General features: G+C 43.3%; 1 protein-coding gene and 1 pseudogene across 3 annotated transcripts in view; one reads left to right on the top strand and one right to left on the bottom strand.

Annotated features, from left to right (window-relative positions):
• Positions 1–16,878, top strand: part of ASXL2 (ASXL transcriptional regulator 2) — a 159,080-nt gene that overhangs the window by 13,277 nt on the left and 128,925 nt on the right. The gene's annotated exons all lie outside the window — the stretch shown is intronic.
• LOC120362162 (U6 spliceosomal RNA) lies at positions 9,976–10,073 on the bottom strand (annotated as a pseudogene).

Raw genomic sequence — 16,878 nt, 5'->3', positions numbered from 1 at the left:
AGATGGGGTTTCACCATGTTGACCAGGATGGTCTCGATCTCTTGACCTTGTGATCCACCCGCCTCGGCCTCCCAAAGTGCTGGGATTACAGGCTTGAGCCACCGCGCCTGGCCGAGAGCAATGTTATTTCTTAGCAGCAAGTAAGTGCAGAGGTTTGAGACAGTTCTGATGAAAACTTGTTTTATTTCAGGAAAGCCTCATTTGCTGCTTGTTTCCCAGAGTCAATTTGGAATCACACAGAGACTTAACCCAGCTGTGTTCAGGAGATTCTGTACACAGTCCCACTCTCCTGCCTCACATCTCAATTGCTGACATCTCTACCCTAGAACTACCCCTTATTTGCACAGTATCTTCAACTGCTTTTCTTCTCTACCTCCTGCCACCATTTTAGTAATGATGTTTGAGTGTGAATCTAACTGCATTTTCATAATTTGTTTAAAATACTGTTTTCATCCTCTGCTTTTGAACTAGAGTGTCTTCCTGTTGCGTCAACTGCAGTTCATTTTATTCCATCCATTGGTGTTAATTGAATACATCACTGATTCTGTGCTATGTCGTGCTTATGAGAAACATGAAGAACACTGTCTTTGCCATCTTGGAGTTCACAATAGAATAGAAGGCAGAAAAATGATTTATAGAAGCTGTGATGATTTATACAAGTTTTATGTTTTTAGCTACTAAAAATACTTTTTTCCATTATACTTTTTTTTTTTTTTTTTTTTTTTTGAGACGGTGTTTCGCTCTTGTTACCCAGGCTGGAGTGCAATGGCGCGATCTCGGCTCACCGCAACCTCCGCCTCCTGGGTTCAGGCAATTCTCCTGCCTCAGCCTCCTCAGTAGCTGGGATTACAGGCACGAGCCACCATGCCCAGCTAATTTTTTGTATTTTTAGTAGAGACGGGGTTTCACCATGTTGACCAGGATGGTCTCGATCTCTCGACCTCGTGATCCACCCGCCTCGGCCTCCCAAAGTGCTGGGATTACAAGCTTGAGCCACCGCGCCCGGCCTCCATTATACTTTTAATGGGTTATTACTGATATTTATGAAGATGTATTTTAAAAAATATACTGTTGGCTGCAGTGGTGCCCTCCTATAATCTCAGCTACTCAGGTGGCTAAGGGAAGAGGATCTCTTGAGCTCAGGAGTTTAAGACCAGCTTGGGCAATGTAGTGAGACTGTCTTTTAAAAATATGTAGGCTGGGCTGGGCACCGTGGCTCACGCCTGTAATCCTAGCACTTTGGGAGGCTGAGGCGGACAGATCACAAGGTTAAGAGTGTGAGACCCGTTTGGCCAACATGGTGAAACCCTGTCTCTACTAAAACAAGAATTAGCTGGGTATGGTGGCGCGCTCATGTAATCTCAGCTACTTGGGAGGCTGAGGCAGCAGAATCACTTGAACCTGGGAGGCAGACAAACAGAGATTGCATCACTGCACTCCAGCCTGCAGCCTGGGCAAGACAGAGGGAGACTTGCCTCAAAAAAAAAAAAAAGAAAAAGAAAAGACAAAAGTGTATAGGCTGGCCACAGTGGCTCACACCTGTAATCCCAGCACTTTGGGAGGCTTAGACAGCAGAAATACTTGCGTCCAGGAGTTTGAGACCAGCCTGGGCAATATAGTGAGATCTCATGTCTACAAATAGTAAAACAATTAGGCATGGTGGTGCATGCCTGTGGTCCCAGATAGTCAGGGGCTGAGGTGGAAGGATAGCTTGAGCCCAAGTGGCTGAGGCTTTAGTGAGCCGAGATTGTGCCACTGTTCTCTAGCCTGGGCTACAGAGGGAGACCCTGTCTCAAAAAAAAAAAAATATATATATATATATTTATATTTATATATATATATATTTATATATATATATATACACACACACACACAGACACACACACAGAGATATGTATATATATGGGTGTGTACACACACACACATACGTATATATATAAATCTCATGAGAATTTAGTTTTAGTAGGTAGTATTTTAAGATGGCCAGAATATTCTCATCTGTGTAATACCCATCCCTTGAGCACGAGCAGGACCTATGAATACATGGGATGTAACAACTCCTGTGATTTGGTTATGTTTTACAGCAAAGGTGAAGGTATTTTGCAGAGATAATTACAGTTGACCCTTGAGCAACACTGGTTTGAACTGCATGGGTCCACTTATGGGTGGTTTTTTTTTTTTTTTGCATTAAATACGGACAGCCCTCTGTATCAGTGGGTTCCGCATCTGCAATCAAATGCGCATTGAAAACACAGTATTCCAGGGATGCAAAACCTGTATATATGGAGGGCTGCTTTGTGGTACTTGTATTAGCGAGTTACACAGGGCCAACTTTGGGACTTGAGTTTTTTGACACCTGCAATGGCCCTGGAACCACTTCTCCATGGGCATCAAGGAGTGACTGTACTCTGACTTTAATCAAAAGGGTGAACCCCTGATGTAATGAGGCAAGCCCTTTAGAACACAATCTAGAGGTCAGAGAGAAGCAAGAAAGATTTTCCTTCTGGTCTTGAAGCAAACAAGCCATGCTGTGAATTGCCTGTGGAGAAGACCATGTGGCAAGAAATGGCAGGCAGCCTCTAGGAGCTGAGTGACTCTCGTCTAAGAGCTAGTGGTAAACAGAGCCTCAGCCCTGTACCCAAAAGGGACTGAAAGCTGCCAACAGCTAGCAACTAGTGCGCTTGGAAGAGTACTCCAAGACTCAGGTGAATTCACAGCCTTAGCTGATGCTGCAGTTTCAGCCTAGTGAGGTCCTACACGGAGGACCCAGCTAACTCGTGCCCAGAATCCTGACACACTTGAGACTGTGAGATAAATTTGTGTTTTACTGTATTTGATAATAAAATTTATAAATAAAATGAATCTGTGTTGTTATAATAGCAATCTAATAGTAATACTAAAATTTGGGAGTATGATGGAGCAGGGTTGCCTCAAAGAAGGTTTGACTTGGGTATTCAAGGATGATGGATAAAGTATTTACAGGTGAATAATAGGCAAGGGTATTCAAGGCAGAGGGAAGAGCTGAAAAGAGGAAAGGCTGAAAATTGTAGGATATGTTTGATGTGTGGCTAATTAACCTGTGAGTGCTGTGTAGCATAATGGTAGATAAAACCAGAAAAGGTAGGTTGGGGCCAAAATGTGGAGGGTTGTAGAAGTTAGGCTGACAGGTATTTTCTAGGAATAATAGAGAACTTTTAGGCAGGAGATAATAATGTGTCTGTTTTAAGCAGATTGGGGCATTTGTGGGATATATTGTAGAGGGCAGGAAAGACTGATGGGAGGGGATATAAATTTCTTTTACCGTCTTTCACATTTTTCTCATTTCATACCTTTTTTTTTTTTTAACCTATTCTTATCCTGCTTACAGCTTTTTAACACCTTTAGTTAAGATTTTTTTTTTTTTTGGTAGAGGCAGGGTCTCACTATGTTGCCCCAGGCTGGTCTCAAACTCCAGGCCTCCATCTATCCTTGTTCCTTGGCCTCCCAAACACTGGGATTATGATGTGAGCCACTGTGCCTTCTACTTTTTTGCCAGCCTCCTGAAGTTTCCACACATATAAGAGGTCTTGGAATACTCTACAGCACAATGTAATTATTCTTTTTTTTTTTTTTTTTTTTTTGAGTCTCCCTCTGTCATCTAGGTTGGAGTGCCGTGGCCTGATCTCAGCACACTACAACCTCTGCCTCCTGGGTTCAATTGATTCTTGTGCCTTAGCCTCCTGAGTAGCTGACGCTACAGGTGTGTACCACCATGCCTGGCTAATTTTTGTATTTTTAGTAGAGATGGGGTTTCACCATGTTGGCCAGGCTGGTCTTGAACTGGTGACCTCTGGTTACCTCCCTGCCTTATCCTCCCACAGTGCTGGGATTACAGGCGTGAGCCACTGCACCCAGCCAAATCCTCTCATTCTTTTTTTTTTTTTTTTTTTTGGTTGGTCTCCCTTGCCAACTCTCATTCTTAAAGAAAAAAAAAACAAAAAAAAACTAACACTCTGTCCCCCAGTTAGTTATTCTAGGTCTTGTTTTTTGTTTTTTGTTTTTCCTGAATTTCTTTTCTTCTTCTTCTTCTTCTTCTTTTTTTTTTTTTTTTTTTTTTTTTTTTTTTGAGACAGTGTCTTGCTTATGTCACTTAATAGTGCAATACCAGCTCAGTGCAACTTGGAACTCCTGGGCTCCAGTGATCCTCCCACCTCAGCCTCCGGAGTAGCCAGGACTACAGGTGTGCACTACCACACCTGGCTATTTATTTATTTATTTTATTTTTTGTAGAAATGGGGTCTCACTATATTAATCCCTGCTGGTCTCTAACTCCTGGCCTAAAGCAATCCTTCTACCTCAGCCTCCCAAGTAGCTGCAACTATAGGCATATGCCACCATGCCTGGCTAATTAACAGTTTTTTATTCAGAGATAGGGTCTTACTATGTTGCTGAGGCTGGTCTCAAACTCCTGGCCTCAAGCTGTCTCTTACCTCAGTCTCCTGAGTAGCCGGGATTATGGGTGCAAGTCACTGAGCCTGTCTTTTCTTGGATTTTCTGTTGCACTCTTCCTTCCATACCATCTTCCTCCGTGCTGCTGGTCTTTGGGTTGGTTCAGGTGGTAGACTTAATCAGGGTTGGCTCCTCGTGGGGGAATCACGCCTATAGTCCTAGCACTCTGGGAGGCAAAGACAGGCGGATCATCTGAGATCAAGGGTTTGAGACCAGCCTGGCCAACATGATTAAACCTTGTCTCTACAAAAAAATGCAAAATTAGCTGGGCATTGTGGCGCATGCCTGTAAACCCAGCTACTCGGGAGGCTGAGACAGGAGAATTGCTTGAACCCGGGAGGTGGAGGTTGCAGTGAGTTGAGATCGTGCCACTGCACTCCAGCCTGGGCAACAGGGCGAGACTCTTATCTTAAAAAAATTAATTAGGGTTGTGTGTTACACAAGTAATGGGGACTTTTTTTTTTTTTTTTGAGACGGAGTTTTGCTCTTGTTACCCAGGCTGGAGTGCAATGGCGTGATCTCGGCTCACCGCAACCTCTGCCTCCCGGGTTCAGGCAGTTCTCCTGCCTCAGCCTCCTGAGTAGCTGGGATTACAGGCACGCACCACCATGCCCAGCTAATTTTTTGTATTTTTAGTAGAGACGGGGTTTCACCATGTTGACCAGGATGGTCTCGATCTCTTGACCTCATGATCCGCCCGCCTTGGCCTCCCAAAGTGCTGGGATTACAGGCTTGACCTACCGCGCCCGGCGGGGGACCTTTTTTTTTTGAGATGGAGTCTCACTGTCACCCAGGCTGGAGTGCAGTGTGCAATCTTGGCTCACTATAACCTCCACCTCCCAGGTTCAAGTGATTCTCCTGCCTCCGCTTCCCGAGTAGCTGGGACTATAGGCGTGTGCCACATGCCCGGCTAATTTTTTGTATTTTGAGTGGAGACGGGGTTTCACTGTGTTAGCCAGGATCGTTTCAAGTTCCTGACCTCGTGATCCACCCTCCTTGGCCTCCCAAAGTTCTGGGATTACAGGCGTGAGCCACTGCACCTGGTCTATTTTTTTTTTTAATTTTTGTTTTTAATTTAAAAATTAAAAATTTGGCCGGGCGCGGTGGCTCAAGCCTGTAATCCCAGCACTTTGGGAGGCCGAGACGGGTGGATCACGAGGTCAAGAGATCGAGATCATCCTGGTCAACATGGTGAAACCCCGTCTCTACTAAAAATACAAAAAATTAGCTGGGCATGGTGGTGCGTGCCTGTAATCCCAGCTACTCAGGAGGCTGAGGCAGGAGAATTGCCTGAACCCAGGAGGCGGAGATTGCGGTGAGCCGAAATCGCACCATTGCACTCCAGCCTGGGCAACAAGAGAGAAACTCCGTCTCAAAAAAAAAAAAAAAAAAAAAAAAAAATTTTTCTTTTTTAGCTGTCATCAGGAGGACATAATTTTTTCTATGTTAATACTGCTTCCTGGAGTTGTATACCATAGTGACTCTGGGAGTCATGATGTCTTTTGTGGAAACACTATTAAGTATTGATATATTTATTTCTAGCTGGGCATGGTGGCCCGTGCCTGTACTCGCAGCTACTCAGGAGGCTGAGGTGGGAGGGTTACTTCAAGGGAGGCGGAGGTTGCCGTGAGCCGAGATCACACCTGTGCACTCCAGCCTGGGCAACAGAGTGAGACTCTTTTTCAAAATAAAAGAAAGTAAATATTGATATATTTATTTCTGGCAAAAATTAAGGACACTTTTGCCAGGTGAAAACCTGCCTGTCATTGGTTTGGAACATAAAAGTCGAACCTTGAGAACAGATGTGGGGGACAAGAAGGGCAACCATTTCCCAGTTAGGATTGGATTGCTTCATATGTATTTCTCAGCTCTGTTTACTAGCAGATAAGAGGTAGTAATAAGAGGTAGTAAATGACAAAGTTTTAATGAAAATGTTTTTCAAACTTGATTTCTTTTTTTTTTTTTTTTTTTTTTGAGACGGAGTTTCGCTCTCGTTACCCAGGCTGGAGTGCAATGGCGCGATCTCGGCTCACCGCAACCTCCGCCTCCTGGGCTCAGGCAATTCTCCTGCCTCAGCCTCCTAAGTAGCTGGGATTACAGGCACGCACCACCATGCCCAGCTAACTTTTTGTATTTTTAGTAGAGACGGGGTTTCACCTTGTTGACCAGGATGGTCTCGATCTCTCGACCTCGTGATCCACCCGCCTCGGCCTCCCAAAGTGCTGGGATTACAGGCTTGAGCCACCGCGCCCGGCCTCAAACTTGATTTCTTATAGACCTCTCATAGGGAATTTGTTGATTCTGAAAGTTGTCTATGAAAATTGAAGTTTTAAGCTTTAATGGCAATCTTAAAAGTTACATTTTATTTATTTATTTATTTTTGAGACGAAGTTTCGCTCTTGTTACCCAGGCTGGAGTGCAATGGCGCGATCTCGGCTCACCGCAGCCTCCGCCTCCTGGGTTCAGGCAATTCTCCTGCCTCAGCCTCCTGAGTAGCTGGGATTACAGGCACGCGCCACCATGCCCAGCTAATTTTTTTTTTGTATTTTTAGTAGAGACGGGGTTTCACCATGTTGACCAGGATGGTCTCGATCTCTCGACCTCGTGATCCACCTGCCTCGGCCTCCCAAAGTGCTGGGATTACAGGCTTGAGCCACCATACCCGGCCAAAAGTTACATATTTTTAACTTGCTGTGTGATTTTGGTATCCATATTTAATGGAGTAGGCAGACGAGAGGGAAATGATGCATTTGTACCAAGCAAAGGTCATAGCTATCATCATGGTGCATCAATAGAATGAAGGTTTCACCATAGTTTGAATAGGAAAATGTGGTCACATGTGTCTGCAGAGCACATCTCAGGTCTCATGAGTAGGAGTTAAGACCATTATAATGTGGTTAACACTCTAATGTTATTTTAATTTTTACTTAAAATGGAAGCTCTTTGTTTTATAATTGGATTTAAAAGGTTTTTTTGTTTCATTTTTATTTTGTTTTTGAGACAGTCTCGCTCTGTCACCCAGCCTGGAGCGCAGTAGCACAATCTCGGCTCACTGCAATCTCTGCCTCCTGGGTTCAAGCAGTTCTTGTGCCTCTGCCTCCCAAGTAGCTGGGACTTACAGGTACACACCACCACACCTGGACTATTTTTTGCATTTTAGTAGACACGAGGTTTTGCCATGTTGGCCAGGCTGGTCTTGAACTCCTGGCCTCAAGTGATCCACCCACTTCAGCTTCCCAAGGTGCTGGGATTACGAGGGTGAGCCACTGTGCCCGGCCTGTATTTGGATCTAAATTGTAAATTTGGGCTGGGCACGGCAGCTCACACCTGTAATCTCAGCACTTTAGGAGGCTGGGGTGGGTGGATCACCTGAAGTTAGGAATTGGAGACCAGCCTGGCCAACATAGTGAAACCCCATCTTTAAGTTGATGTTTTTTTGTGACTAAGTAAAAGATTACCATGTACCCAAAACTAAATCTAACTTCTCAAAACATGTTCTTCCTTTTGCATTTCCTTTTCCTTTCTTTTATCAAAATTCAAAAAAAACCAAAAACATTTAAATTTGTATTTTATTTTCCTTTCTTTATCAAAATTTAAAAACCTAGAATCATCTGTGTTTTTAAGGTCACCTGCCACTAAAAATCATGGATTTTTGAAATCTCTCGTTTCCATTTCCAATTTGTGAGGTTTAGTTGCTGTAGTTTGCAAAACTGGATTTCATTACCTGTCTATTAAAGCCCCCTCCAATCCATCTCACCTCCCTGTTTTTGTTAGAATAATCTTAAAATGTGAGTCTCATTGTAATGTTTCTTTTCTCAGTTTTTTGCTAACTCCTCACCTGCCAGTAAGGTAAATTCAAAGCTTAATGTGTGGCATTAAAGGCGTTTTATTATGATCTTGACCTTGCTTCTCTGTTCAGTTCTCTTTTACTGTTGCTGTTTTTGTGTCCAGTGCTCCACCAGTAATGAGTGGTTCGTGAAAAATGCCATTTCTTCTGGGTATATGTGTTTTCTTGTTTACTTTTTCTGAAATTCCCTCACCTTTCTTCACTTATTAAGTTTACTTCTATTTTTATTTTATTTTATTTTGTTTTTTTTTTGAGACAGAGTCTCGCTCTGTCACCCTGGCTGGAGTGCAGTGGTGGGATCTTGGTTCACTGTAACCCCTGCCTCCCGGGTTCAAGTGGTTCTCCTGCCTCAGCCTCCCGAGTATCTGGGATTATAGGCGCCTGCCACCATACCCAGCTACTTTTGTATTTTTAGTAGAGATGGGGTTTCACCATGTTGGCCAGGCTGGTCTCGAACTCCCGACCTTAAGTGATCTGCCTGACTCAACCTCCCAAAGTGTTGGGATTACAGGTGTGAGCCACTGTGCCTGGCCTGTTTTTATTTTAAATTCCAGATGAAAGCTCACGTCCAGATAAGTTAATTACTTCCTGTTGTGAGTTTCTTTAGTGTGCATTTTAAAATATGATTGTATTAAAAAATATTGTATTGTAATGAATTTGTCCCTCTGTCTTTCCTACCAAAATAAGAGCTTTTTTGAGGGCAAGAATTCATGTCTTCTAAAAATTTTATTTTTTGGCTGGGCATGATGGCTCATGCCTGTAATTTCAGCACTTTGGGAGGCCGAGGCAAGTGGATCACCTGAGGTCAGGAGTTCGAGACAGGCCTTGCCAATGTGGTGAAACCCCATCTCTACTAAAAGTACAAAAAAAATTAGCCGAGTGTGGTGGTGTGTGCCTCTAATCCCAGCTACTTGGGAAGCTGAGGCAGGAGGAACACTTGAACCTGGGAGGCAGAGGTTACAGTGAGCTGAGATCATGCCACTGCAATGCACCCTGGGCAACAGAAGAGGACTCCCTCTCAGAAAAAAAAATATTTTCTATCTTTAGGACTTGTTGTATAATATACACATAATAGACATTTAATACTTGTCAAATTAATTTGAAATGTATTTTTTGACTAATTTCCCCCCTCCTTGTGGAATCAGATATTTAGATCTCTTGGAGGTTTAATGTATTAAAGATAAGTGGTTGGAGAATGAAATTAGGAAATATATGTACCCTGCATACTTTTATAATTGTTTATATACTGATACATGCCATTGTAATATAAGTTAAGCTCGTTGGTTTTTTGGTGCCTTAAAACACTGTAATTTCTTTTTTTTTTTTTCTGAGACGGAGTTTCACTCTTGTTACCCAGGCTGGAGTGCAATGGCGCGATCTCGGCTCACCGTAACCTCCGCCTCCTGGGTTCAGGCAATTCTCCTGCCTCAGCCTCCTGAGTAGTTGGGATTACAGGCACACGCCACCATGCCCAGCTAATTTTTTGTACTTTTAATAGAGACGGGGTTTCACTTGTTGATCAGGATGGTCTCGATCTCTTGACCTCGTGATCCACCCGCCTCGGCCTCCCAAAGTGCTGGGATTACAGGCTTGAGCCACCGCGCCCGGCCCCCTAAAAATTTTTTTGTTTATTATTTAAAAAAAACACAAAATGCTTCATGAATTTGCATGTCGTCCTTGTGCAGGGGCCATGCTGATCTCTGCATGTTCTTAGTGTGTGTGCTGCAGAAGTGAGCACAAAATGCCATTTTAACGGAGGATAGCTTCATTATCATAGGCATATGTGAGAATTATTTTTGAGGGACTTTGGAATTGGACTGACTTAATCTCGTGGAGCTAATCTATTGAGGACAGTAGAGTATAAGTTTGGGTAGTCACAGTACAGCCGTATTTTGAATGACTTTTTAGGAAATGCAACTGTAGTAAGATGCTTAGGCATTTGTTCAAATCAACTATAGTAAAAAAAAAAAAATCAATTTTAAGAGTATCAGACATCTACAAATAAATTGTTTCCTTTTCCATAATTATACCTTTCATTTTACTTCTCTTAAGTAGATATAATTGTGATTTCCTTGTTGATCCAAGACTTTTTGGCAGTAGAGATGGAAAATGATTATAAGAAAATTTTTTTTATTGCTAACTTAGTTTTTTTTTGCTTTTTTTTTTTTTTTTTTTTTTTTTTTTGAGACAGTCTCCCTCTGTTGCCTAGGCTGGAGTATAGTGGTGCAGTTTCGGTTCACTGCAACATCTGTTTCCTGGGGTCAAGTGATTCTTGTGCCTCAGCCTCCCGAGTAGCTGGGACTGCAAGTGCACGACACCATACCTTGTTATTTTTGCACTTTTAGTAGGGACAAGGTTTCACCATGTTGGCCAGGCTGGTCTCTAACTACTGACCTCAGGTGATCTACCCACCTGGCTCTCCCAAAGTGCTGGGATTACGAGGGTGAGTCACAATGGCCAACCGGTTTTGTTGCCCCGCGCCCCCCCCCACCCCTTTTTTGAGACGGGTTTTTAGTTTTATTGCTCAGGCTGGAGTGCAGTGGCGTGATTTCGGCTCACTGTAATCTCTTCCTTCTGGTTTCAAGTGATTCTCCTGCCTCAGCCTTCTGAGTAGCTGGGATTACAGGCACCTGCCCCAGCGCCCGGCTAATTTTTGTATTTTTAGTTGAGTCAGGGTTTTATCATGTTGGCCAGGCTGGTCTCAGACTCGACCTTGTGATCTACCCGCCTCTGCTTCCCAAAGTGCTGGGATTACAGGCATGAGCTATTGCACCCGTCCTCTTGCATTTTAATCAGAAAATAAGTTGGAACACTTTATGGCTTTGAGGTCTTTTTTTTTTTTTTTTTTTTTTGGTTGAAGTTTCACTCTTCTTGCCCAGGCTGTAGTGCAGTGGTGGGGTGTCGACTTATTGCAACCTCCACCTCCTGGGTTCAAGCAATTCTCCTGCCTCAGTCTCCCGAGTAGCTGGGATTACAGGCATGCGCCGCCATTCTCAGCTAATGTTTGTGTTTTCAGTAGACATGGGGTTTTGCCATATTGGCCAGGCTGGTCTCAAACTCCTCACCTCAGGTGATCCGCCCAGCTCGGCCTTATAGTCATGAGCTACTGCACCTGGCCAGTTTTCCAGGTTTTCTAATAAACAGTCAATTTTTGGAACCATTCCATTATTGATTGGGATAAAAACTGAAATATTTCTGAAGAGTTTAAAGTTTGAGGCCAGGCGTGCTGGCTCACACCTGTAATCCTAGCACTTTGGAAGGTCAGGGCAGGAAGACTGTATGAACCCAAGAGTTTGAGACCAGCCTGGGCAACATGGTGAGACCTTGTTTCTCAAAAAAAAAAAAAAAAAAAAAAAAAATCAGCTGTGTGTTGTGATGTGCTCCTGTATTCACAGCAACTTGGGAGGCTGAGGTGGGAGGATTGCTTGAGCCTGGGATGTGAATACAGCAGTGAGCTGTGATCCCACCACTGGACTCCAGCCTGTGTGACAAAGGGAGACCCTGTCTCAAAAAAAAAATTTTTTTTTTAAATTAGTCTGACTGATTTTACCATTCATATATTCTTATTACTTACTGTTTATAGACCTGGGTGAGAATTATAGTAGAGGGAATACTGGGATGAGAGATGTACTTTAGTATTAGTTAGGATCTGTGATTGCTCTATTAGCTCCATTTTCTTAGTGTATGATTTAGCCTTCATTTTATTAGAAGTTTTTTTTTGGAGACAGAGTCTCGCTCTGACACCAGGCTGGAGTGCAGTGGTGCAATCGCGGCTCACTGTACCTTCCACCTTCTGGTTCAAGTGATTCTTCTGTCTCAGCCTCCCTAGCTGCTGGGACTACAAGCACGTGCCACCACACTCGACTGATTTTTGTATTTTTTTAGTAGAGACAGGGTTTCACCATGTTGGTCATGATAGTCTCAATCTCGGCCTCCCAGAGTGCTGGGATTACAGGCGTGAGTCACCAAGCCTGGCCTTTTTTGTTGTTGTTGTTGTTTTTAAAATCAGGGATGGTCTAACAACTAGAATTTGAAACCCACTTTTTAGCTTAGACGTAGAATCCTTCTAGTGAAGTTCTTCTGTGATGGTAATACAGTATATTTGTAGAATGGCACCGTCAGCCTTGGTTTCCTGCTACTATTCCTTCTTTGTTGGTTGGACCCAGTATGAAATCTTGATCCTCCAGTGTGGATAAGAGTTGGGGTTATTTAAGACAAACTAAAACTATTATGTTTCAAGATAATAGAAATGTTTTGAGGAAACATCTTAGCATTTAGGTCATTTAAATTTATTATATTTTAAAAATTAGAGATGGGGCCAAGTGTGGTGGCTCACACCTGTATTCCCAGCCCTTTGAGAGGCCAAAGTGGGTAGATTGCTTGAGCCCACAATCTGGAGTTTGAGACCAGCCTGGTCAACATGGCAAGACTCCATCTCTAATAAAAATACAAATAATTAACAGGGCTTGGTGGCATGTGTCTGTGGTCCCAGCTACTCAGGAGGCTGAGGTGGGAGGATTGCTTGAGCTTGGGATTGCAGTGAGCTGTGTTGGTGACACTGTTCTCCAGCCTGAGTAGAGACCCTGTCTCAAACACACACACCCACACACACACGCGCGCACGCGCACGCGCACGTGCACGCGGGTGGAGGGAAATGGATGGATTCTTACTCTGTTGCATAGGCTGCTATTAAACTTGGCCTGAAGTAGCCCTCCTTGCCCTGGCCTGCCAAAGTGCCAAGCCCAGCTTCATATTTTGTGGAAAGTTTTTTCTTTTTTTGTATTTTTTTTCTTTTTTCCTTTTCTTTTTTTTTTGTAGAAAATTTTAAAACAGCAAAATGTGTCTGGGCACAGTGGCTCACGTCTGTAATCTCAGCACTTTGGGAAGCTGAAGCAGGAGCATCACTTGAGGCCAGGAGTTCAAGACCACCCAGGCCAACATAGTGAAACCCAGTCTCTACATAGCAAAAATGGAAAGAATTAGCTGGGCATGGGGGTATAATTCCAGATACTCAAGAGGCTGAGGCATGAGAATCACTTGAATCTGGGAGGCAGAGGCTACAGTGAGTTGAGATCATGCCACTGCCCTCTAGCTTGGATGACAGAGTGAGTCTCTGTCTCAACGTAAATAAACAAAAATAAAAACAGCAAAACGTAAAGAAGGAGGAACAAAATTATCTTACTCATTTTGGGGTCATCGTTCCCTTTTGGAATTTGTTTTCCTTTTTCTGCCCACCAAGAGTCACTGCAAATGATTCCTTTGGAACTTGATGAAAACTGGATCTCCCCAGAAAAAGATATAAACACTAAATACTATATCTAATTCCAAAGGGGTTCATGGACTCCTGAAACCTGTTTATACTGTGGGCCTGAATTATAAATAAATACTCTAATCTAAAGTCATTATTATTATTTTCGAGGTGGAGTTTTGCCCTTGTTGCCCAGGCTGGAGTGCAATGGTGTGATGTCAGCTCACTGCAAACTCTGCCTCCCATGTTCAAGTGATTCTCCTGTGTCAGCCTACTGAGTAGCTGAGATTACAGGTGCCCGCCACTATGTCTGGCTGATTTTTGGTATTGTTAATAGAGACAGGGTTTCACCATGTTGGCCAGGCTGGTCTCAGACTCCTGACCTCAAGTGGTAACACCCACCTCGGCCTCCCAAAGTGCTGGGATTATAGGCATGAGCCATGCTCCCAGCCTAAGGTCATACTAATATTTGTATATTTATTTCTAATCATTCTGTTTTAAAATTTAATTGAAATCTTACTGTGTATTCAATTTTGTATATCATAAGCATTTCCTTATCTTTGGAAACTCTACTTAAAAGTTTTGTGAGACAGAGTCTTGCTCTGTCGCCAGGCACCAGACTGGAGTGCAGTGGCATGATCTGAGCTCACTGCAACCTCTACCTTCCAGGTTCAAGCGATTCTCCTGCCTCAGCCTCTTGAGTAGCTAGGACTACAGGCGCGTGCCACCACGTCCAGCTCATTTTTGTGTTTCTTAGTAGAGATGGGGTTTCACCATGTTGACCAGGATGGTCTCAATCTTTTGACCTTGTGATCTGCCTGCCTCAGCTTCCCAAAGTGCTGGGATTATAGGCGTGAGCCACCGTGCCTGGCCTAAAGGCATTTTTAATGACAGCATAATATATTCATTTTCAATTTAGGAATAATTTATTGGGTTTCTCTTAAGTTTTTGGGTATTTTCTAATTTGAGGAGCACAAATATGATAGGCTTGTGGTCTCTCTTTGCTTCTCTACTAAGGATCTCTTTGGAATGTGAGTTAAATTACTCAATTATCTTAGTGTTGGGTATTTAGATTATTTATTTTTATAACTATGTTACAGATAATACTGCAGTAACTCTTTTGTGCCTAGGCCTCATGTATTTCTGTTACTTTGCTTTGATAAATTGCTAGAAGAAGAGTTACTGGGCAAGAGCGTGTTACTCTTTGAAAGGCTCTTGAAGTTAAATTAATACCAATTTTTTTTTTTTTTTTTTTTTTTTTTGAGATAAGAGTCTCGCTCTGTCACCCAGGCTAGAATGTAGTGGCATGATTGCAGCTCACTGCAACCTCTGCCTCCTGAGATCAAGCAGTCCTCCCTGCTTCTTGAGTAGCTGGGTCCACAGGTGTGTGCCACCATGCCCAGCTAATTTTTATATTTTTATTTATTTATTTGTGACAGAGTCTCACTGTGTCACCCAGGCTGGAGTGCAGTGGCATGATCTCAGCTCACTGCAACCTCGGCCTTGTGGGTTCAAGTGATTCTGCCTCAGCCTCCTGAGTTGCTGGGATTACAGGCACGCACTACCACGCTTGGCTAATTTTTGTATTTTTAGTAGGGAAGGGATTTTGCCATGTTGATCAGGCTGGTCTCAAACTCCTGACCTCAGGCAATCTGCGTGCCTTGGCCTCCCAAAGTGCTGAGATTACAGGTGTGAGCCTAATTTTTATATTTTTAGTAGAGATAGAGTTTCACAATGTTCCCAGTGTGTTCTCTAACTTCTGGACTCAAAGCAATCCACCCACCTTGGCCTCCCAAAGTGCTGGGATTACAGGTGTGAGCCACTACGCCTGGCCTGTTGCCAAATTACTTTCTAAAAAGGTGTATCATTTTACTTTCTCCGCTGTTGAGTGTGTAAGTGCCTGTCTTTTTCTGCTCTTGAAGAATCGAATATTACTAGTTTAAAAATCTTTGCTGTTTTGTTAAGTCATAAACTTTGAGGTATCTGTCAAAAGGAGTAGGGAAGATATGTCATAACAGCAGCATGAATGAAGGTGGCATGCTGGCAGTGTGTGAGAGGCACTGTCTGCCAGAGCTGAGGAGGTTTATGAGGGACATGTGTGTTGCAGGACACTGAAAGATTCTATTTGGATGTGTTTCTTCCATGGCTTGTGCTCCACACTAAACCTGTGCTTGACACCAGCTCCTCAAGAAAGACTGGCAGTCTCTTAAAATGGCTCACTATAGAGCAGGCATCCCCAAACTTTTTACACAGGGGGCCAGTTCACGGTCCCTCAGACCGTTGGAGGGCTGCCACATACTGTGCTCCTCTCACTGACCACCAATGAAAGAGGTGCCCCTTCCTGAAGTGTGGTGGGGCACCGGATAAATGGCCTCAGAGGGCCGCATGCGGCCTGTGGGCCACAGTTTGGGGACGCCTGCTATAGAGGATTAGTGGACTAGGCCATAGTCTCTGCTGCAGCAGCTGGTTCCAGGGCCATATTGATATTCATCATCTCCCTCTGCCACTGCCTAGATTTCCTTCACTCATGGCCAGACTGCAGCTGATCGAGGTTGTTTGGCTGAGGCCATCATTCCTGAGGAGTCTAAGCCCCTATTTTTCTTTTCCTTATGTCTTTACCATATACTTTACTTGACTGTTACTATTAGATGTGTAAGCACTGAGGAGCACCTGCTAGGTTAAGCTACAAATTGCTATCACCTTCAGGGCAGAAGAGATTCAGTGTAACCGCCTTGCCACTGAAATGGTTGGCTCTTCTTGAGGAATTGTAACATAGGGTGCCGAGAGTTGGATTCTGCTGATGACAAGTTGGGCAACTTAGTAGCAGCAGTGGCTCTTGTCATTAATTAGCTGACAAAACCTTAGGCAAGTTATTTAATTTCTCTGGACCTCAGTTTTCACATCTGAAAAACATGGGCTGATAGTATCTGTCTCATAGGTTTATTGTAGAGGTTAAATAAGCTAATAGATATAAATCACTTAGAATAGTGCTTGACAAATACTAGATAAGTATTAACTGTTATTGTTATTAATTCTTCAGAGTTTGAAGAGAGTTTGGTTGAGAGCTTTTTTCTGGAACTAGGGAGCACATATAACATCCAGACTTTTTGGATAATTAAAAGAATCCAAGCTAGGAAAGACTAAACCAAAGTGACTTGACAGAGCTGTTCAGAATTGAGGGACCCCTAGGTAAACTATGCCCATGAGCTTACAAAGTCAGCTTCTGTAATCTTCTCTGTATATCCGTAGGTGCCTCTCTGTATAGATTTGGTATTTAAGTATTATCAGCTACTTT

Source organism: Saimiri boliviensis, chromosome 1 (genome assembly GCF_048565385.1).
Source record: "Saimiri boliviensis isolate mSaiBol1 chromosome 1, mSaiBol1.pri, whole genome shotgun sequence".
NCBI classification, from domain to species: Eukaryota; Metazoa; Chordata; class Mammalia; order Primates; family Cebidae; genus Saimiri; species Saimiri boliviensis.
Note: the sequence above shows the minus strand (reverse complement) of the source record. Positions and strands in the feature narration are given on the sequence as shown.